General features: G+C 33.6%; 1 protein-coding gene across 2 annotated transcripts in view; it reads left to right on the forward strand.

The window, feature by feature from the left end:
- Positions 1–23,307, forward strand: part of LOC137645060 (uncharacterized) — a 171,863-nt gene that overhangs the window by 86,498 nt on the left and 62,058 nt on the right. Inside the window, exon 1 of one of the 2 annotated variants that reach the window (XM_068377914.1) lies at positions 21,638–21,736. The exons of the other annotated variant lie outside the window; for it this stretch is intronic. The gene's annotated coding sequence lies outside the window, so the exon portion shown is untranslated. Of the gene's footprint in view, positions 1–21,637; positions 21,737–23,307 lie in introns of those variants that run through there. 2 annotated transcript variants of the gene reach the window in all.

Genomic DNA, 23,307 nt, shown 5'->3' on the forward strand with positions numbered 1-23,307 from the left:
TGTATCTAGTAAGTTATTAAATTCATCTAGAATCATTCTTTTGCTTTTGCTCGGTGGTCTATAGAGTATAAATATTTGTAGATTTACATTTCGAGATAAACTTTTAATATTCATATATTCAAATGTACTAACTATGAGATGATTTCTTACTGTAACTTTGAATGATTTCTTAATTAAGATTCCAATGCCACCACCTCTTTTGTTTTCTCTTGGTTCATGATAAAAGTTATAAGATTTAGGTGTTATTTCATTTATTTTCGATCTGTCACTCACATTACCACTGGACTTTTCTGTTGATGTAAATTCAACAGCCGACGAACATAATGTTTTTGTATCTCAATTACGAAAATAATGTAAATTAATCAAATGTAATTGTACTTTTTAAATGAAATTTGAAAGTGTTACGTAATAACAAACGCGATCCATACGGCAGAAGACCGTTGGCATTGCACCATGTTTGAACGGTGTTGGAGAGAAAAATATTTCATTGTGAAGTCATGGTCAGAGTTGTTTATTTTAATGATTGGGTTGTGTTATGTTTTTTTTTTGCATATATATATATATATATATATATATATATATATATATATATATATATATATATATATATATATATATATATATATATATTATATGTATATATATGATATATATATATTATATATATGCGTATATATGATATATATAGATATATATATATATATATATATATATATATATATATATATATACATACATACATACAGTATATATGCATTATCATCATCATCATCATCAACCATTACTAGTCCACTCCAGCACAAAGGCCTCAGACATGTCCTCCCACTTGCGTCTGTCTATGGACTTCCTGTGCCAGACCACACCCGCAAACTTTCTTAGTTATGCAATCCGTCGTCTTCTCTTCCTTTCCCTGCTTCCATTACAATCTTTAGGGACCCATTCTGTTATTCGTACCCTCCAGCTATTGTCTGTCATTCTCATTATATGTCCCATTTTTTACATGTTAAAAATTCCTCAAATTGAGTTTGCTCACGTATCCATGTTGATCTTTTTCAGTTTCTTGTGTTATTCTCATCGTTATTCTTTCCATAGCTCTTTGAGTTGTAACTAGCTTATGTTCTAAGGCTTTAGTAAGGTTCCATGTTTCTGATTAAGTTAATACTGGTAGGACCACTTTATTAAATTATATATATATATATATATATATATATATATATATATATATATATATATATATATTGTGTGTGTGTGTGTGTGTGTGATGTATGCCGTAACGTGATGAAAATTATGCGTACTAGTTACGTCACAACTACTAGGCTGGTTTGCTGTGTGCAATCAGACTAAACCCACTTACCACCACCAATCCTCAGTGGCCAAACCCTATTATTATTATTGTTATTATTATTATTATTATTCAAGCTAGAACCCTAGTTGGAAAAGCAAGATGCTGTAAGCCCAAGGGCTCCAATAAGGAAAAATAGCTAGACATGTTTGAGGCCTTTGCCTTCCAGTGGAATAGAAACGGTTGTATAGGTTGTTGTATAGTGTATATGTGACTAGCAATTCTTTGCATGTAGCATAAATTGATGTGTTGAATCAGTACATCCATTTTGTAGTTTATTGCACCATTCAAACTTATAGTTCATACAATATTTTGGTCATATTGTTGCCGGTTACAGTCAAACAGCGGGTGGAGAGAGAGAGAGAGAGAGAGAGAGAGAGAGAGAGAGAGAGAGAGAGAGAGAGAGAGAGAGAGAGAGTTAATTACAAAGAACACTTGTGGAGTTGTGGAGGCTCTTAGTCATTCTGTTTCGACAGCAAACATTTACTGCACCTTTCTACTTCACTCCTCTTTTGTAAATTTTGGCGTGGCCGAAAAAATAGGGCAGAAAAAATGTAAAAGTGTATATTACAACAATTTTTTTATTTTGATTAGAGATTTTTTCATAAGTTAATAATAAGTTCTTGAGATCATCTACTCATATTCCCCAGTTGATCTCACATTTATATACATTGATTATAAACACTGTCTAGTGGTGAAGGTAATATTCTGTAAAAGAAAATTATTTTAGTATGTTTTTTTCTTTCATTTCTTGGTAAAAATATTAGTGATAGAAATTTACAATGTAATAATATTTACAATACTATACTAAACTTCATTACACTTAACAGGTCAAAACTTGCAAACAGTGTTGTATTAACCCATGGTAGGGCCCCTAGGTCTAGAGCCTCTTTGGGCCTCTCGACAAACCGCCTCCCCCCAGAAAATTTCACACTTGGACAATTTATCACAATAAGATAGAAGTGAAGTAAATAATCCATAGTTTTGTCATTTAACACTACAGAAGAAAAACTTTGCATAGAACACAGGTTTTGTTGGTCCCCTTTGCGTCTACCCAGTCAGCCTTATACTAGCCAGCGCTGCTTATAAATACAAAACTTTTTTTTTTCTTTCTTTTATTATGAAAATACAATTACATTTTATTAACTTACATTATTTTCTTTCTTTTATCAAGAAATATTCCTTTACAAAATTATATTTTAATTTTTTGTATATACAGTACATTTTTGTATTATAATATAAAAAAATACAATTTTATTATTTTCTAAATATGTTTTTAAGTTATAAACATACTGATCAGTGAAAATGTTTTTTACATCATTCTCATATCCAATAATATTTACAAAACTAAACATAAAGGAAGTTGTCTTAATGTGTTTTAAATTTTTTCCATATTATTTTACATATTTATAAGAAAAATAATTTCCCTCTGTCAATAAACCGTAATTAGCATGAGAACCCATTTAATATAATGCACAATTAACATCACAGGTGTATTTCGATCTTTTTTTTCTGAATATCCTTTGAAATTTAATTTCAAATAAAATCTTCATGAATGTCTAATATTAATTTTTTATATAAATTTTTCGATAATGATATAATGCCCTTTAAGACCTTATTGAGATTAAAATATCAACCAAATGAATTATACTTTTGTTTTTCTTTTGTTAAGAAATATGCATTTACAATTTACAATATTGTATATTTATAGAAAATACATAATCTGTAGTTTGAACTCTTCTATTGCAAGGATTCAATGTGCAAACTTGAATAAGATTTCATTATCATCATCTACGCCTATTATTATTATTATTATTATTACTTACTAAGCTACAACCCTAGTTGGAAAAGCAGTATGCTATAAGCCCTGGGGCTCCAACAGGGAAAATAGCTCAGTGAGGAAAGGAAAAAAGGAAAATAAAATATTCTAAGAAGAGTAACCACAATAAATATCTCCTATATAAACTATAAAAACTTTAACAAAACAAAAGGAAGAGAAATAAGATAGGAGAGTGTGCTCGAGTGTACCCTCAAGCAAGAGAACTCTAACCCAAGACAGTGAAAGGCCATGGTACAGAGGCTATGGCACTACCCAAGACTAGAGAACAGTGGTTTGATTTTGGAGTGTCCTTCTCCTAGAAGAGCTGCTTACCATAGCTAAAGAGTCTCTTCTACCCTTACCAAGAGGAAAGTGGCACTGAACAATTACAGTGCAATAACCCCTTGGGTGATGAAGAGTTGTTTGGTAATCTGTGTTGTCAGGTGTATGAGGATAGAGGAGAATATGAGAAGAATATGCCAGACTATTCAGTGTGTATGTAGGCAAAGGGAAAATGAACCGTAACCAGAGAGGAGGATCCAATGTAGTACTGTCTGGCCAGTCAAAAGACCCCATAACTCTCCAGCGGTAGTATCTCAACGGGTGGCTGGTGCCCTGGCCAACCTACTACCTCGGTTAGGTTTTTCCAGTCATCTCTATTTGGAGATTTTAATTCATTACTTCCCCATTCATCGTCTACTTCGCTCTTCATAGTCCTCAGTCATGTGGGTTTGGGTCTTCCAACTCTAGTGCCCTGTGGAGCCCAGCTGAACGTTGAGTTGTTATTATTATTACTATTATTAGCCAAGCTACAACCCTAGTTGGAAAAGCAAAATGCTATATGCCCAAGGGTTCCAATAGGGAAAATAGTTCAGTAAGGAAAGGAAATAAGGAAATAAATAAATGATGAACACAGTTTAACAATAGATCATTCTAAAAACAGTAACGTCAAAACAGATATGTTATATATAAACTATTAATAACGTCAAAACAGATATGTCTCATATAAACTATTAATAACGTCAAAACAGATATGTCTCATATAAACTATAAAAAGACTCATGTCAGCCTGGTCAACATAAAAACATTTGCTCCAACTTTGAACTTTTGAAGTTCTACTGATTCAACTACCCGATTAGGAAGATCATTCCACAACTTGGTAACAGCTGGAATAAAACTTCTAGAATACTGTGTAGTATTGAGCCTCATGATGGAGAAGGCCTGACTATTAGAATTAACTGCCTGCCTAGTATTACGAACAGGATAGAATTGTCCAGGGAGAGTTATGAAAAATCTTATGCAACATGCATAATGAACTAATTGAACGACAGTGCCAAATATTAATATCTAGATCAGGATTAAGAAATTTAATACGTTATAAGTTTTCATAAATTGAATAGTAGGTAATTCTCTCTAGTTCTTGCTTTTTATATATTTATTAAATGTCTCCATATAGTCCTAGTACTAACTGACCATTAATTCTATTATTCCAACAATTCCATTTTCCCTCTGTATATATGTAGCTCACTTTGCTTTAGCTAACATTTTTAGCTTAGTAATACGCTATATCAGCTAATAATAATAATAATAATAATAATAATAATAATAATAATAAGCAGCAGCTATCTACCAGGGCTCTTCGAAATTAGGGGTAGCCGACATTACAAAAAGACGAAGGGGGAATAATAATAATAATAATAATAATAATAATAATAATAATAATAATAATAATAATAATAATTGTTTCAAGTAAGAAAAGTTGTTTAAGCAACGCAACACCAAACCAGTCACGAGTTCGGGACTTACGTCGTTACAATACGTGGCGCCGGCCAGACCGTTCGTACGTGTATGAGACGGACTCAGACGCAACAAGTGTTCAACCGTGATGAAACTTTGAGCCTAGGTAATTTACCCTTGAATTATGCCTCATATTTCAAATTTTGTGATTAGTTTTATGCATTTATCTCTCAACCTTTTGAAGTTTAGTTATTGATACGACGAAATGTATCCTTTAGTTACTTGTATCATGGTGAATCTTCATATACCCTCGAATCATGCCTCTCATTTCCAATTTTGTGATTAGTTTTACGCATATATCCATAAAGCTTTTGAAATTAGGTAATTGATACGGCAAAATGTATCCTTTAGCTACTTTTATCATGATGAATCTTTACATACAACAGACAGGAAAAATTCAGTTTATCATTCGCCTACACGTTCTACTCCGTTCACCAGTTTTTAATTTTTTTTTATACGAATTCCAAGGAAACATGTCTTCTATTTCATTACCCATTTCCCTACAAATCGTATGGTCCATTTTCCCTATGACAAACCCAAACCTATGTACAATTATCTTTGCTTCACGTTTTTTGTTCATTAAGAAATATTGATTTACAATACTTAACTTTCCTATATATATATATATATATATATATATATATATATATATATATATATATATATATATATATATATATATATATATATATATATACACACTCCAAAATCAAACCATTGTTCTCTAGTTTTGGGTAGTGTCATGGTCTCTGTTCCATGGTCTTCCACTGTCTTGGGTTAGAGTTCTCTTGCTTGAGGGTACACTCGGGTACACCATTCCATCTTATTTCTCTTCGTCTTGTTTTGTTAAAGTTTTTATAGTTATTATAGGAAATAGTTATTTTAATGTTACTGTTCTTAGACTATTTATTTTCCTTGTTTCCTTACCTCACTAGGTTATTTTCCCTGTTGGGGACCCTGGGCATATAGAAATCCTGCTTTTCCATTTGGGGTTGTAGCTTAGCAAGTAATAATAATGATAATAATAATAATAATAGAAAGAGGGTCCTGGTCTATTGCTTTTTTTTCTTTTTAATGACATTTTAATTAGCAAACATTTACTGTAGTTAAAAAATAGTAAGGGAAACCAACTATACCCCGTAGTAAAACTTCAACTGGAACATTTCAAAAACATAATGAGAGAAAATGTATATGCTTACTTTAGATCATTCCCGGAAATTGACATTGGTTTGTTACCTAATTTTATTTCAGTGGTATTTTTATCAGTAAACTCTTAGTTGTAAAGTAGTAATGGCAACCACCTCTCGCCCTTAGTAAAGAACTTTAAAATAAAATATTAAAAAAAAAAAAAATTAGTCTGTCATCTATGTATGAATCATGGTCTTGACTGAATTTTTACCTCCGCCAACGAAGTTGGGAGGTGGTTATGTTTTCACCCCTTGTTTGTTCGTTTGTCTGTGAACTCCTTCCTTGTCCCAAATTTACTCATAGAGTAGTGAAAATTTCAGGGATTAATTATATGTTGAGACATGGGCTTCCAATTTTGGAGGTCTTAGGTCAAAGGTGAAAGTCGACCGAATTAACCCTAACCTTAACCCCAAGTTCGCACATGGTTATCACACATTTCAAATACGCTCAAGTTCTAAATTGCTTCTGGAAAAGGAAACCTGATTTGGAGAAATAAGTTGCCGTGACGGAGGTCTGCACTCTGAGTGCTTTTTTAGCCGATGGTATATTTACATTCTGGCAATGATACATGGATACAAAGATCCTGCCGTCAGTGCATCTCACCCAGTGTACTTTATGCATTACTGAGGGGGTTGTTTGCCCAATATGTCCTTGCTTCACCTTCCATTACTTCATCCAGGTTCCTGCTTCCTTTCAGCCATGTAGCTGCCCAACCTCTTCTAATTCTAACTTCTTGGTATGTAGGGCTTTTCCTCTGTCCCCAGCGCGGCGACATTGCAAGAGTTATTTTTTTTTTACTTTTATTAAGAAAATATACAGTTTACAAAATAATTTTTACAAATACATATTTATATAAACATATAATTTATATTTTGATATTGGTTTTCCTGATGTGGTTTATAATTCATCATTAGCATATACTAACATTAGTCATATTAATATTTACATAACTTAAAGACAAGCTGATAATGCAATAAATCAAGATTACTATAATTTATATTAGGTTCTTTGACTAGCCAGATAGTACTACATTGGATCCCTCCCTGGTTACTCCTCGTTTTTCCTTTGCATATACATAGAATAGTCTGGCCTATTCTTTACACGTTCTCCTCTTACCTCATACACCGGCAACACTGGGATAACCGATAATTTCATCACTCAAGGGGTTAGCTACTGAACTGTAATTGTTCAGTGGCTACGTTCCACGTGGTAAAGGTAGAAGAGAGACTTTAGCTATTTCTAGCAGCTCTTCTAGGAGAGGACACTCCAAAATCAAAGCATTATATGCTAGTCTTGGGTACTGCAATAACTTCTATACCATGGTCTGCCACTGTCTTGTGTTACAGGTAAACTCGGGCGCGTTAGTCTATCTGTTTCCTAACTTCCTTTCTTCACTGGGTTGTTTTTCCTGTTTATTTCGTATCATGCTTTTCCAACTAAGTTTGTAGCTTAGAAAGTAATAATGATAATAATCCAAACCGATGGTTGAGGAAACATTTTTTTTTCAACTTCCTATATACGCGGGTTCAAACAATTAATAGAGAATGGGAAGAACACTGTAATTCAATCAATTTGTGTTAAGGACAAGCGAAGTAGCCGAAGGTTTTACTGACGATGGGGAACCAACTTAGGTTGTTTTACATTGGATTTTGTGACTAATCTGTTGTAAGTATATTCATGCGTTTCGTTTTTGTTTAAAGACAACGAAGTTTCATTTAGTTTTTGTAAATGAGATTAGTTCATGGTTTGTGTTCTTAAATGTAGTGTCTATAATTGTATTTTATATGAAAAATGCGATTCGTAGATTTTTATTGAAAAAGTCGTTAACGTAAACATTGTTTATATCGACGACTTTTTCAAGAAAAATCTACCAATAAGGAATTGAGCTTCGCGCCCAAACAAGTACATTGATATACTTATAAATTGATTGGTACATGTTTGGTTGATATTTATTGGATTTTCCTGAAATATTTATAGTTTATTTTTTGGATTTTCCTGTAATGTTCAAAGTGGATTTTTTTGGATTTTCCTGAAATGTTTAAAGTGGATTTTTTTGGATTTTCCTGAAATGTTTAAAGTGGATTTTTTGGATTTTCTTGAAATGTTTATAGTTTATTTTTTTGGATTTCCCTGAAATGTTTAAAGTGGATTTTTTTGGATTTTCCTGAAATGTTTAAAGTGGATTTTTTTGGATTTTCCTGAAATGTTTAAAGTGGATTTTTTGGATTTTCTTGAAATGTTTATAGTTTATTTTTTTGGATTTCCCTGAAATGTTTAAAGTGGATTTTTTTGGATTTTCCTGAAATGTTTAAAGTGGATTTTTTTGGATTTTCCTGAAATGTTTAAAGTGGATTTTTTGGATTTTCTTGAAATGTTTATAGTTTATTTTTTTGGATTTCCCTGAAATGTTTAAAGTGGATTTTTGTGGATTTTCCAGAAACGTATGTAACGATTATTTGTTGATGAAAGTCTCATATATTCCCATTAATTCATACGTTTTCACGGGGATATAACCGATAGAACATAGTTATGTAGGTAGAAAGAACGGGGATATAACTAACAGAACAGAACTTTAGTTATGTCGGCAGAAAGCACAAGGACATAACTGATAGAAGTCATGTAAGCAGAAAGCTATTCTTAGCATATCGAAATTCCTATCTGATAATATTCACTATAATTTTGACTCCCTCTTGATGCATTTATTGTATAGTACAGCTGCTTGAAATGTAGCGAGAAGCAGAATGTGCTGTACAGTAGAAAGTTACTTTGCGTATTGATTTTTATTGTTCCTAATATATAATTCACCGAGACAGTGCTGAGTGACTCACTAGTGCTCCCTCTTAACACGTACAAAGCGTTCGTATACTGTTAATGGAACTTCAAAAGTTCAAACTTGCAGCGAATGTTTTTATGTTGAACAGTCTGGCATAAGTCTCTCCTTAGTTTATATGTGAAAGATTTATTTTAACGTTGTTACTGTTCATAAAATATTTTATTTTAATTGTTCGTTACTTCTCTTGCTGTTTATTTACCTATTTCGTTTCCTTACTGGACTGTTTTCCTGTTGAGAAGCCCTTGGTCTTATAGCATTCTGCTTTTTCCAACTAGGGTTGTTGCTTAGCTAATAATAATAATAATAATAATAATAATAATTATTATTATTATTATTATTATTATTATTATTATTATTCTTTGCGCATAGATATTTTGCATATATGAAATGTATCAGGAAATGAGACAGGTACAGTGAAAGTCATTAGGCCTTAAATGCATCATGAACTATTTAGAGAATTTTATTTTATTGAAGGAAGTTTAGCGCTCAAAGCCAATAAAAGTTGAAGCGAAGCTATGAAGAGGAAATAATTTTATATTATATAAATGTGCTGTAAGAAGAGTTATTAGGGTAAGAAATATGAAGAAATTGAAGATAGACAGAAGAGTGGGTTGAAATATATCATAATAGTCAGAGTGTAGGTCAAAAACGTTATCATGGAAGTGTAGGTTGTAAACATTATTATTTATAGTGAGAGGTGTAGTTCGAAAACATTATGATAGTCAGAGGTGTAGGTCGAAAACATTATGATAGTCAGAGGTGTAGGTCGAAAACATTACGGCCAGTGGTTTTGGTCGAAAACATTATTATAGGCAGAGGTGTAGGTCGAAAACATTATAATAGTCAGAGGTGTAGGTCGAAATCATATTACAGTCAGAGGTGTAGGTCGAAAACATTACAATCAGGTCGAAAACATTATTATAGTCAAGAGGTGTAGGTCGAAAACATTATTATAGTCAGAGGTGTAGGTCGAAATCATATCACAGTCAGAGGTGTAGGTCGAAAACATTATTACAATCAGGTCGAAAACATTATTATAGTCAGAGGTGTAGGTCGAAAACATTATTATAGTCAGAGGTGTAGGTCGAAATCATATTACAGCCAGAGGTGTAGGTCGAAAACATTACAATCAGGTCGAAAACATTATTATAGTCAAGAGGTGTAGGTCGAAAACATTATTATAGTCAGAGGTGTAGGTCGAAATCATATCACAGTCAGAGGTGTAGGTCGAAATCATATCACAGTCAGAGGTGTAGGTCGAAATCATATCACAGTCAGAGGTGTAGGTCGAAAACATTATTATAGTCAAGAGGTGTAGGTCGAAAACATTAATATAGTCAAGAGGTGTAGGTCGAAAACGTTATTACAGTGAGAGGTGTTGGTCGGAAGCAATGTCAGTGGTTGAGGTCGAAAACATTACAATCAGGTTAGGTCGAAAACATTGTTATAGTCAGAGGTGTAGGTCGAAAACGTATTATAGGCAGAGGTGTTGGTCGAAGAAGTTATTACAGTCAGAAATGTAGGTTGGAAACTTATAGTCATGGGTGTAGGTCGAAATCATATCATATAGTCAGAGGTGTAGGTCGAAAACATTATTATAGTCAGAAATGTAGGTTGGAAACATTATTATAGTCTGAGGTGTAGGTCGAAAACATTATTGTAGGCAGATAAGTAAGTTGAAAACATTATGATAGAAGTGTAGGTTGAAAATACTATTATGATAGTCGTAAGTGTAGGATGAATAAATTATTAGTCACAAATGTCAGTCGAAAACATTATTTTATAATCAGTAGTGTAGGTTAAAGAAAATTGTCTTAGTCAAAAAGATGGATGAGATTAGAGATGGTTTGGTCATGTTGAAGGAACCAGAGACAATAGGTTAGAGAAAAGTGTATAATTCAAAATAGCTAGCTGGAATTGAGATGATAAGATCGTGAAAATTTGATGAATGTAAATGTTGGAATGGAAAGGAAATTGATATCTGGCAAACTTAATTGTGTTTTAGACTGTCTTTTAATCGGAGCATTTATTTTTGTACATATCTATTTATCATCGGCTACTTATATTGCTTGTAAATATTTCAAACCCAACTGTAGCCACCGAAATATTTTTGTAAAGATTAGATTACAAAGGATTATTAAGAAATGTAAGTATGCAAACAATATTTCTAAATTGAAAGATCTATTTTGATAATGTTACTGTTCTCGAAATATTTTATTTTAATTGTTCTTTACTTCTCTTACAGTTTTTCTTAATTTTTTGCCTCATTGGACTATTTTTCCTTTCTGGGTCCCTTGGACTTATAGCATCCTGCTTTTCCAACTAGGGTTGTAGCTTGGCTAATAATAATAATAATAATAATAATAATAATAATAATAATAATAATAGGCTTAGGGCATCCTGCTTTTCCAAATAGCGTTGTAGCTTGGCTAATAATAATAATAATAATAATAATAATAATAATAATAATAATAATAATGAGAATTTTTTAACTACATTTTTACTTTTTGTTTATTTTTGTTGTAACAACATAATGTATCAATATATTTTTAAATGAGAATACGCATATAATGAACATATTAATTCAACTGTATTTTCTTAATAAAAGGTATATAAAAGTAAAGTGGTGTAGGTGTAGCGTGTGCAGAGAGAGGTGGTAGGCCGTTAGAACTGGTTTGAGAGTTTCGTATTCGTATGATCACGTCTTGTTCGATTCTTGTTCGGTTACTATGAGCCAGACAGACTGTCGCCCCACGTGCTCAACGTTTTGGTCCTAACCCAACGGTTGTTATTTCCTTTTTTTATTATCTTTCCCTATGAAATACGCATTTACAATCTTACCATTTATAACTTATACATCATAGTATATTTACATAAGTATTTTTTTTACATATAGTGTATTTATAATTGAAATTTTTACTATTTATTTAAATGTTTTAAATAAAAAATATATATTTTTTATCTATTATGAAATGTACATTTACAATCATACAATGTATAACATATACATCCTACAACATTTACATGAATAATCTTTCATTTTACATATAGCGTATTTACATTTTTTTTATCTTTTATTTTGAATTACACCTTTACTTTTTCGTAATTATTCCAATACAAAAATATATTTGTGAACGTATACAGTATTTTACAAAATTATAAATCAAAATAAATAATTATATAACATATTTTACAAAATTATAAATCAAAATAAATAATTTATAGCATATAGTTTGTGGTATTATTGTTATTATTATTATTATTACTACTTGCCAAGCCACAACCCCAGTTGGTAAAGCAGGATGCTATAAGCCCTGGGGCTCCAACATGGAAAATAGCCTAGTGAGGCGTGGAAACAAGGAAAAATAAAATATCTGAAGATCAAAAACAACATTAAAGTAAATATTTCATATATAAACCATAAAAACTTCAACAAAACAAGAGGAGGAAAAATTAGATAGAAAAGTGTGCCCGAGTGTACCCTCAAGCAAGACAATGGAAGACCATGGTACAGAGTCTATGGTACTACCCAAGACTAAAGAACAATGGTTTGATTTTGGAGTGTCCTCCTAGATGAGCTGCTGTGCTAAATAGCCAATACGTAAATTTTATACAGCGAAAAGTTCATTCTCTGTAAGTCTTGGGATAAATCTATTATAAAGAATTGTACTTCTGACATTGCTTGATAACATGTTATACATATGCGAGTATGAACTATAATTCAGTGTAGGATGAATTTATTGATTATGGTGGTGTTTTAGCATTATTATTAAAAATCCAGTCTGGGGACTCTGCCTTCTGGCTAGTATAGTGGTAGCGTGTTCGCCTAGCATTCGCGTGGCAGCAGATCGATCCCCGCCCGGGACCGTGAGTTTTCAGCTGTTTACTGTGGAGGCCACTGTTATGGTTGGGCACCACAGTGGGCTGTTGGGCTTGCCCAGCTGACGTTCTGGTGAGCATCTATTCTGATGAAGACACTTTTAACCCTTGGCATCAAGTTTGGGTTTGTGGTACCATGTTCGAAATTTTTTTTTTTTTTTTTTTTTTTTTTTTTTTTTTTTTTTGCAATGTATGTTTTAGCGATTTCGGAAATTTCGTCATAATCGAATCGAGATTTTTCACCTGCTAATCTGCCCTAAAAAGTTCATGGCCAGTACTATCTCCATTACTCACTGTAGTGATTTGATTTCGATAAGACAAATGATTAAGAACAATGCGTTACTGTTCACAGTTGCAAAGGAAAAAATATCAGAGAATTGTCCTAATAATAGCGGGTGTTATCACATTGTTTAGAAATTTCTAAGAATTCTTATCATCTTCCGGATAGCAGCCAGATTTTTTTTTCTGCAACTAGTCTTTATCATTTCAATGTGAAGATCTCATAATCTATTTGATTATGTGTAGTTTTTATTTATTAGTACTGAAAGTGTGAGAAGGTTTAGATAATAATATCCGTCACCTTTCACTGAAGTATATTACAAAACTAATATATATACATACATACATATATATATATATATATATATATATATATATATATATATATATATATATATATATATATATATATATATATATATATATCTTTTATTATGAAATATATTCGTAGACATGGTATCCGAAAAACTCCCACTGGACTTAACCCCACAATGTTGATTAAATTCGACAGTTTTCCTCTTCATTTATTAGCCTGTCTTTTTCCCATTCGTATGGGGTAACACGGTTGCCTAGGCTACGATAAAGTAAATAATTTGTTTGAGGTTTTTTTGTGACTTAATAAAACATTAATTTATAACACTAATAATAGTGGAGTTTAAAAGCTCAAGATAGAGACGACTGGCGAAATCTCACCGATGCCCTCAATAGGCGTACGAGATATTTATGATGATGATCATGATGGTAATGGGCCTAGTACATATTAAAGAATCAGTTTATGTTGATGTGCATTATGTAATGCATTTACTTTTTAGTATACATTAAAAAAAAACTTTGCTTTTATTCACTGTTCTTCTGCTTGCACTACACGAAGCCGTGCTTTTCTTCTTGCCTGTTCATGTTCTGCCAATGGATGATATGCACGATAGTTTAGCTTTGTGTAGTGTAAAGCTCACGAACAGTGAATAAAAGCAGAAAGAAAAAAAATCACAATTGATTCAGCAGTTTTCAATTATGGATGAAATAACTGGAATCATCTTCCAGTAACGTGTTTTTTCCACTTTTATGGGGTAAGAACGGTTGCCTTCTTTTTGAAGAACTTAACTTTGGTTTTGGGGGTAGGCCGTGGACCCGATCGGGAATATAAATTATGTTAACGTTAGATATGTTCCTTTAAATTATACTAAAAAAAAAAAAAAATTATATGCGCACACTAATACGAAGTGGTTCATGAGTACAGTATGCACCATTAACTCATAAATAAAAAAGTAATTTTTTACTTTGTAACTTACTGTGGAATTTTGTCCTTCGTCTCATGGTGGGATTTTGTCCTTGGTCTCATTGTGGTATTTTGTCCTTGGTATCATTGTGGTATTTTGTCCTTAGTCTCATTGTGGGATTATGTTATGGCATTTTCTCTGGTATTTTGTCCTGGATACGTCTGAATAACTGGTTACCTGGACATGGACAGTTGTTGAATACCCGCTTCTAGAACTACATAAAGACAGTAAGAACATTCTAATTGAGAGAGAAGTTAGACGGGGGACCCCGTCTCTTAAATTATTCACAGCGTGCCTAGTAGTAGTTTCTAAGACATTAGATTGGGAAATGTAGATATAAACATTAATAGGGATTAACTTAGTAACTTGAGATTTGTTTGTTGAATCTTTGGAGGAATTGCAAAATATAATGAATTCGAATAGAAAAAAGCGAAATGTAGGACTGAAAATGAATGAGTAGAACTAAGATATTGTTCAATGAAAAGGAAGAGACAAATAAAAGTTATGGACGAGCCTATAGAGACAGTAAAGTTTTTTGTCCAGGACATGAGCCCGAAATTAAAATGATAAACATGGGATGGAGAGATTTTAGTAAACAAAGTGGTTATGAAAATTAATGTGTCACCTTTCCTAAAAAGGAGATTATTCAATCAGATGGCCCTACCAGTGTCAACTTGAGCATCAGAAACTAGGAGATTTACTAAAGCCTTAGAGTTTAATGTAGTTATAACTCGAAGAGCCATGGAAAGAATACTGAGGAGAAAAATGCTATGAGACCGAAAAAGAGCAACATGGATGCGAGAGCAAACTAAAGTAGAGGATGTTCAAACAAAGTGTAAGAAAAATAATGGATATGACCAGGACATGATGAAAATGAGATTATAGATAATACCCCCTGGAGATTGCTCAAGAAGCAGGGGAAGGAAAATTACGAAGACTGGATTGACATGCCACTATTAAAATAGAAATGACAGTTGACTTTTGAAAATGGTAATGACAAGAAGGGATTACAAAGGTTACCTTAACATTAATGGACGTTGTCTTATTATTATTATTATTATTATTATTATTATTATTATTATTATTATTATTATTATTATTATTATTATTACTTGCTAAGCTACAACTCTAGTTGGAAAAGCAGGATGCTATAAGCCCCGGGGACTCCAACAGGGAAATAGCCCAGTGAGGAAAGGAAAAAGGGAAAGAAATTATTTTTGAGAAGAGTAACATCATTAAAATAAATGTCTCCTATATAAACTTTAACAAAACAAGAGTAAGAGAAATTAGATAGAATAGTATGCCCGAGTGTACCCTCAAGCAAGAGAACTCTAACCCAAGACAGTGGAAGACCAATGTATATATCATAGTGAGGAAGACAAGGTTGAATATGAAATTTAAACGGATATTATAGAAACAAGAATGAAAATGTTCAGCTTTGTGAGTTGTGGAGAGAGGCAGAGGATACAACAATGCATTTGTTTGGTTGTAGAGAATTAAGAAAATTTACAAGCAATACCATAAAAGTAGGACAAATAGAATCCATAACAAGGAAGTTGCCCGGTATATTAGACAGGCTATAGAAACTGAAATATGAAGTATGCAATTAAGCTATGCCGTCTGCGTAGGAGGTAACTAATAAATAATTTTTGTGCAGTTTGATCTGCTTTGTATTAGCCTACACATCTAGTATAGCCGACCATTCTAAAATAAAGGTTAGGGGTATTCAAGCTTGGATACATCGTTGCATTGCTGATTAAACAAGAGGCCAATTGTCTAATTTAGGTCAAAGACATTATAGAGGTAAACACACCAATATAATATAAAAGTAAATATTTTAGCATATTAAAGGAAAGTAAGCATGCAATACTCGAAGTACTTGTTTAACAATAAAGAAATGTGGCAACATAGCACATTCACATTATGCGGTTCTGTTCTGTCATGATTGTCCGTGGAATATGCGAGCCATGTATAACGAACGGCTCATTTAGATTGGAGATAATAAATATGTTTAAGATTTAAAATCATACAAGTCACACGACTCGATAGAGAAAGAAGCCGGCACCGGTTTTCTAGATAATTTTTGTAATGGTGAAAGGCCGCCAGGTTTACAGTTTGCTCGGCTGTTAACTTCGTGTTAACACCCACCTCTCTCTCTCGCTCGCATCCACTTAGCCATCAAGGTAAGCCATCAGAGAGAGAGAGAGAGAGAGAGAGAGAGAGAGAGAGAGAGAGAGAGAGAGAGAGAGAGAGAGAGAGAGAGAGAGAGAGAGCAGAAACACACATTCCGACGCAACATACAAACGTGGCGCTTGGATGACGTAGCGTAGGCGGAAACATGGTGACATCGTTTGGGGCTTGATCTCCCCCCCCCCCCCCCCTTGAACCTGGGCTTCTGATTGATGCCCATAATCTTCGTATTGTTGTGTGAGCGACTTGTATCTTAGAACTTGGTTGGAACACGTGACAAAACAGTACAGTCCATCTAACAGAAATTGAGAGCATCAAAGAGGTTAGCTTGATAAAATATTTAGAAACAATCATTTCAAACAACAGAAACTGCTTCCTAGAGCACAAAGAAGAACAGACATTTCATGAAATCTACAAATTCATAAACCAGACAGCCTCCATGGATATCAGCTACTATAAGATATGTCTTTAGGAAAGGGGTGACACTCGAAAAGGGCTGACCTCGAAAAGGGCTATTAACTAACTCGAATAGAGATAAATAAGCTACTGATGCTATAAAATATAACTTTTATATGAATTTTAACAACATTGTCCAAACATTATATTAAGAGCATAATGTGGGTTGTCATGTTAGTACTACACTAGAGTTTGAAATTAAAACTCAGCTATGTAGCCTAAGATATGCGGTAAACTCGGTCCACATCGAGACAACTCGTGACAAAGAGTATTTTTAAAAACCATAGCTTTATATTTAATAACATATTTTATTTAAGTTTTATTGCAAAAAAAAAAAAATATTTCAAACCGTTTCAAACTCTATAACAAAGGGTCATGTATATTAATTTAAACTAGATATACAAGTAATATTTCTAAGTATGTAGGCTTAACTTAATAATTTTGAAACTATTTATTTTGATTTATATTGTTTTGCAGCAAAACATTATACAAGTTCATACACATATTTCTGTAATAGGATTATTACCAAATAATGAAAATCATTAAATGTAATTATATCCTTATAATAAAAGATAAAGACGTTATCTTACTGCTAGTCTACTACTTTGGTATGTAGTAGGTTGGCCTGGGCACCAGCCACCCGTTGAGGTACTACCGCTATAGAGTTATGGGGTCTTTTGACTGGCCAGACAGTAGTACATTGGATCCTTCTCTCTGGTTACAGTTCATTTTCCTTTTGCACACACACACACACAACGAATATTCTGGCCTATTCTTTACATATTCTCATCTGCCTCATATACCTGACAACACTGAGATTACCAAACAATTCTTACTGCACTGTAATTTTTCAGTGGCCACTTTACTATTTGTAAGGGTAGAAGAGACTAGCTATGGTAAGCAACTCTTCTAGGACACTCCAAAATCAAACCATTGTTCTCTAATCTTGGGTAGTGCCATAACCTTTGTACCATGGTTTTCCACTGTCTTGGGTTAGAGTTCTCTTGCTTGAGGGTCATTCGGCCACACTATTCTATCGTAATTCTCTTCCTCTTGTTTTGTTAAAGTTTTTATAGTTTATATAGGAGAGATTTATTTTAATGTTGTTGCTCTTCTTGAAATGTTTTTTTTTTTTTTTTTTCGTTTCCTTTCTTCACTGAGCTATTCTTCCTGTTGGAGCCCCTGGGCTTATAGCATCCTGCTTTTCCAACTAGGGTTGTAGCTTAGCAAATGATAATAATAATAATAGTAATAATAATATCTCTCTTTTTAGTAACGTTTAAGGAATTTGAATCTTCAGTAACGAAGTATTGGTAGGTCACTGACAGGCAATTATCTGTGTCGATGTAACCAGTGTTGTTCTTCAAGTGTAGATATTATTATTATTATTATTACAAACTAGGCTGTAACTTCTGTTTTTTCCCATTTGTATGGGGTAAGCCACGGCTACCATGAGTGGTAAGCACTGTTGCCTTCTTTTGCAGGACTTTGCTGTGGCTTTGAGGTAGACCGTAGTCCCCATCGGCTGCCCCCTAGTTGGAAAAGCAAGATGCTATAAGCCCAATGGCTCAAAAAGGGCAAAATGTCCCAGTGAGGAAAGGAAACAATGAATGTCTTCTTACTTTGATGGCTGCTTTTCCGGTCCATACAGCAGGGGAACCCCACTCTCTATAGGACCTCCACTGTCGTGTTACCTTGTTCGTTCAGAGTATTTAACGTTTCATATCGCGTATTGTTCATTTACTGTTAAATCGTCACTGTTGCATGACTGTTGAAATAAGAAAGTCTTCAGTTTCTTCTTGAAAGCCTTAATGTCTTCAATCATTCGAATGTTTCGTGGGAGCTTATTATATAGTCTCGAAATTACGTCTGCAAAAGGCTTTATCATGCTAGTCGATTTAAAAATAAAAGAGTAATATGCAGTGTGAAATGGTGAATGTTTTCGAACGAACATGATACTATGACTGTGGAGGTCCTGCAGAAAAAAACAGCCCTTAAAGTAAAGTAAAGAATATCCCTGTGCGTTTTGTTCCACTGATGTAAGAAAGAGGCAGCATGCCATAATTTGAGACCTATAGATTTCTGAAATAGAGTGGAGATGTAAATAGACGCCCCCTTTTTATTATTGTTATACAGATTTATTTTAACGCTTCTCATGATGTGGATCATTATTTCTTATTTGTAAATAATTTGGATGTTTTGATGTATAGTTAAATGTTAGCTTTTCTCGTGCAAATGTTATCAAGTCACACACAGTCGCTTTACACTGTTTCATCATCATCATCTCTCCCTACACCTATTGAAGTAAAGGGCCTCGGTTAGATTTCACCATTCGTCTCTATCTTGAGATTTCCATTCAATAATTCTCCATTCATCATCATCTACTTCACGCTTCTTAGTCCTCACACATGTAGGGCTGGGTCTTCCAACTCTTCTAGTGCCTTTTGGAGCCTAGGTAAACCTTGGGTGAACTCATCTCTCTTGGGGAATGCAAAGAGCATGCTTACATATAGAAAATAATAATAATAATAATAATAATAATAATAATAATAATAATAATAATAATAATAATAATAATAATAATAATAATAATAGTAATAATCACAATAATAGTAATAATTATAATAGCCTCCGGCCCAGGGACGTCATTTCAGTTTTTTTTTTTTTTGGGGGGGGGGGGGAGCAGAGACACTTTTGCTACTGAAGCGGGCCTAATCTACTGGGGTTATAGTGTGTTTTTTTTTTTTAGCCATATAAGCAAGACATTTCAACAACACTCCTGTACTCCCACTATTCTTCATTTATCTCGCCATTATTGGTGCTTAAGTATATTACTATTATTACTACTTGCTTAGCTACAACCCTAGTTGGAAAGGCAGCTTGATATAAGCCCAAGGGCTCCAGCAGGTAAAATAGCCCAGTGACGAAAGGAAATAAAGAAATTAATAAACTACATGAATGAACAATTATGATATAATATTTTAAGAATAGTAACAACATTAAAATAAATATTTCATATATAAACTATAAAAGCTTAAAAAAATAGGAAGAGGAATATACACTCATAGCATTCGTATGTCTTTCACTTTTAAAATGTTTTTTTTTTCTAAAAATTTTCAGGAATCCTTCCATTTTCTAAATTCCACTTCAATTACTGTCTCGCCTCTTCTCTGTACGATACTGGCAAAGTGTCTACATGCAAAGCAATAAACGCTTGTTCTCCTATTTAAGAATACTCAACCCACTCAAACCGTTTGTAAAATCCTACGTTACATCTCCTCTTATTTGTTTGAGAAAATTTATGTAGGTTTGGAAAAATATAATCACTGCAAATTCTGCAACAGAACCACATGCACATATTTAGCTAGCAGTTAGTGAAGATGCTATACAGTGAGACAACAATAATAGTATGTCTAGGTTCATTGATTTCATAACATCGATTCACAGAGAGAGAGAGAGAGAGAGAGAGAGAGAGAGAGAGAGAGAGAGAGAGAGAGAGAGAGAGAGAGAGAGTAATAACCCCTCAGTGCGACCAGTTATTGAGAACACTAGGGAGGGAGAGAGAAAGATTGTAAGAACGTTTTGGTCTGGGAATACACAATTAGCGGCAATTTATTATTGCTTATATCAGCGTGAATCATAGATCGCTGAGTTTAAGGTACAACAATAATTTCTGGCGAAGTCAGGGACCCTTCAAAAATCAACTTTTTTTGTTCGCTAGTCTTAGTCACGAAAAATATAACTAAGTGTGATGTCACAGTGATGATACATAAGATTTTAGGTAGGAATAATGGGAAACCAGATGTTACTTTTTGGGGTTTGGAGAGGGGGACGGGTGGCAAAGGGAGGCATTCGGGGGAAGGGGAGTCTTGTCCCTCCTCCCCCTCCAATGACGCCCCTCCTACGGCCGAGCTGTCGAGTTCATGGATATACTGTACCATGAAAGGCAATGAAAATATGTTTTAAATTGTGAAAAGTATATATATGGGCAAAAGTAATTTTAAGAATTCTTAATTATAAAAGAAAAATATACAGGGCCTCCGCAACTTTAAAGAGCTATATAAGTTATAAAAACGATGGACTAAAGATTGATATGTTATGCAAAAAAAAGCACGTTGGCCGAAACTATAGCCTCTGTACCATCATACCATGGTCGTCCATAGTCTTAGGGTAGAGTTCACTTGCTTGGGGGGAACACTCGAACACACTATTCAATCTTATTTATCTCTCTTGTTATTGTGAAGTTTTTGTATGAAAGATTTATTACAATGTTATTGTGCTTAAACTTCATGTAGTTTATCTCCCTGTTCCCTTTCTTCCTCTGTAGACTGCATAAATTAAATACTGTCAGAAATAGTGAATTTTACTAGTTAAATCACATCCAGAAATAAAAAAAAAAATTACATGCTCTTGTTTGAAGTATATTTGTGAGTATAATTTACAACTGGAAAATCTAGAAAATAAAATACAAATTCCACGGCACCATTAGGTAAAATGAAAGCCTAAGTATGGGTGCCGTTACAAAGACTGTGACCTACACTACTAACTTTAAGCTTGTGTTGTGGAGAGAGCAATGAGAAACTGGGAACTCGCTGAAAGGTGAAAACCGTCTTTGGTTTTCTACTGATTCCTGCATTTAAAGAAAAAAAAGACGAAGATAGAATTGTAAAATAGCGGTAAGTTAAGATACGAACTACTGTCTAAATAGCTGTTAAAAGTTTAAGCTAGGATAGTGACGGTACATTCTATTTTATGCTAATAAAGTAACAGCTACGTACTTTGAATACGGCAGTGTAAGGGGGTCGCAAGGGGTCGTTAGCCCCTCCGTTAGGTAAGGATACGGCTTGTAGGTTAGGTTAGGGGGGAAAGTTTAGTTTAGTTTATGTCTATTTTTAACTCAAATGGGAGGAACTGGCCGCTGATATACAAAGGCTCCTTGTAGTCTGAGCTAACCTGTGTACCCTAATCTATAAATGCTCTTATATTTCCACTGGAAATGGATAGTTTGGAGTGAGAGCGTATCTCGGTTGATATATTAGAGAATATCAGAAATTACTTAATATCCCTTAAAATAGAAGTCATGTTCGAAGAAAATATCATTTTGTCATCGTTACGGATGGAAAAGCTTTTCTACTAAAAAAAAAAAAAGGAGTTTTCCTATAGAAAAATGTCCATTTTCGTCGAAAGTGAGACTTATTTTCAGTGCAAATACAATCTTAATTATCGAAGAAATAATAATCAATAGTATTAGCGTGCGCATCTCAGCATGTACCACTTGCCAGTGCATAGTAGCTTGATATTTTTCTTTTTATGTGAGTGAAGCGAGTGCACGGCAGAGCAAAAATCATTAGATTTCAAAAGAATATCCACATTCTTAGATGGTCTGACAATTTTCACTTTGCGGTTGAAAGAAAGGTCAAATTCAGTGAAAGCACATTATTTGCTACAGGAAAAACTATTTTTTCTGTTCAAAGCGTTGTTCCGTCTGTAACTATAATTTTACTGAAAACAGTACAGTAGTTTACTTACAGAAAAAAACATTTATTAGAAAAGGTTTTTCTGACTGGAACTATAATAAAACCCATATATTTATCAAGTCCAAAGCCTGATAATTTCCAGTAGAAACAGTGGTAGATATATGATACTTTAATTTATAGGTAGTAGGTTGGTCAGGGCACCAGCCACCCATTGAGATACTACTGCTAGAGAGTTTTGGGGTCCTTTGATTGGCCAGACAGTACTACATTGGATCCTTCTCTGTGGTTACGGTTCCTTTTTCCTTTTTTCTTCACATAAACTAGACCAAATAGTCTGGCCTATTCTTTACATATTCTCTTCTGTCCCCATACACTGAGATTACCAAAGAATTCTACTTCTCTCAAGGGGTTAACTACTGCACTGTAATTGTTCAGTAGCCACTTTCCTCTTGGTATTGGTTGGAGAGGCACACTTATCTGTGATAAGCAGCTCTTCTAGGAGAAGGACACTCCAAAATCAAACCATTGTTCTCTAGTCTTGGGTAGTGCTATTAGCCTCTGTACCATGGCCTTCCACTTTCTTGGGTTAGAGCTCTCTTGATTGAGGATATGCTTGGGCTCACTATTCTATCTTATTTTTCTTCCTCTTCTTTTGTTAGTTTTTATAGTTTATATAGGAAATATTTATTTTAATGTTACTGTTCTTAAGATATTTTATTTTTCCTTGTTTCCTTTCCTCACTGGGCTATTTTCCTTGTTGGAGACCTTGG

Source organism: Palaemon carinicauda, chromosome 8 (genome assembly GCF_036898095.1).
Source record: "Palaemon carinicauda isolate YSFRI2023 chromosome 8, ASM3689809v2, whole genome shotgun sequence".
Lineage (NCBI taxonomy): Eukaryota > Metazoa > Arthropoda > Malacostraca > Decapoda > Palaemonidae > Palaemon > Palaemon carinicauda.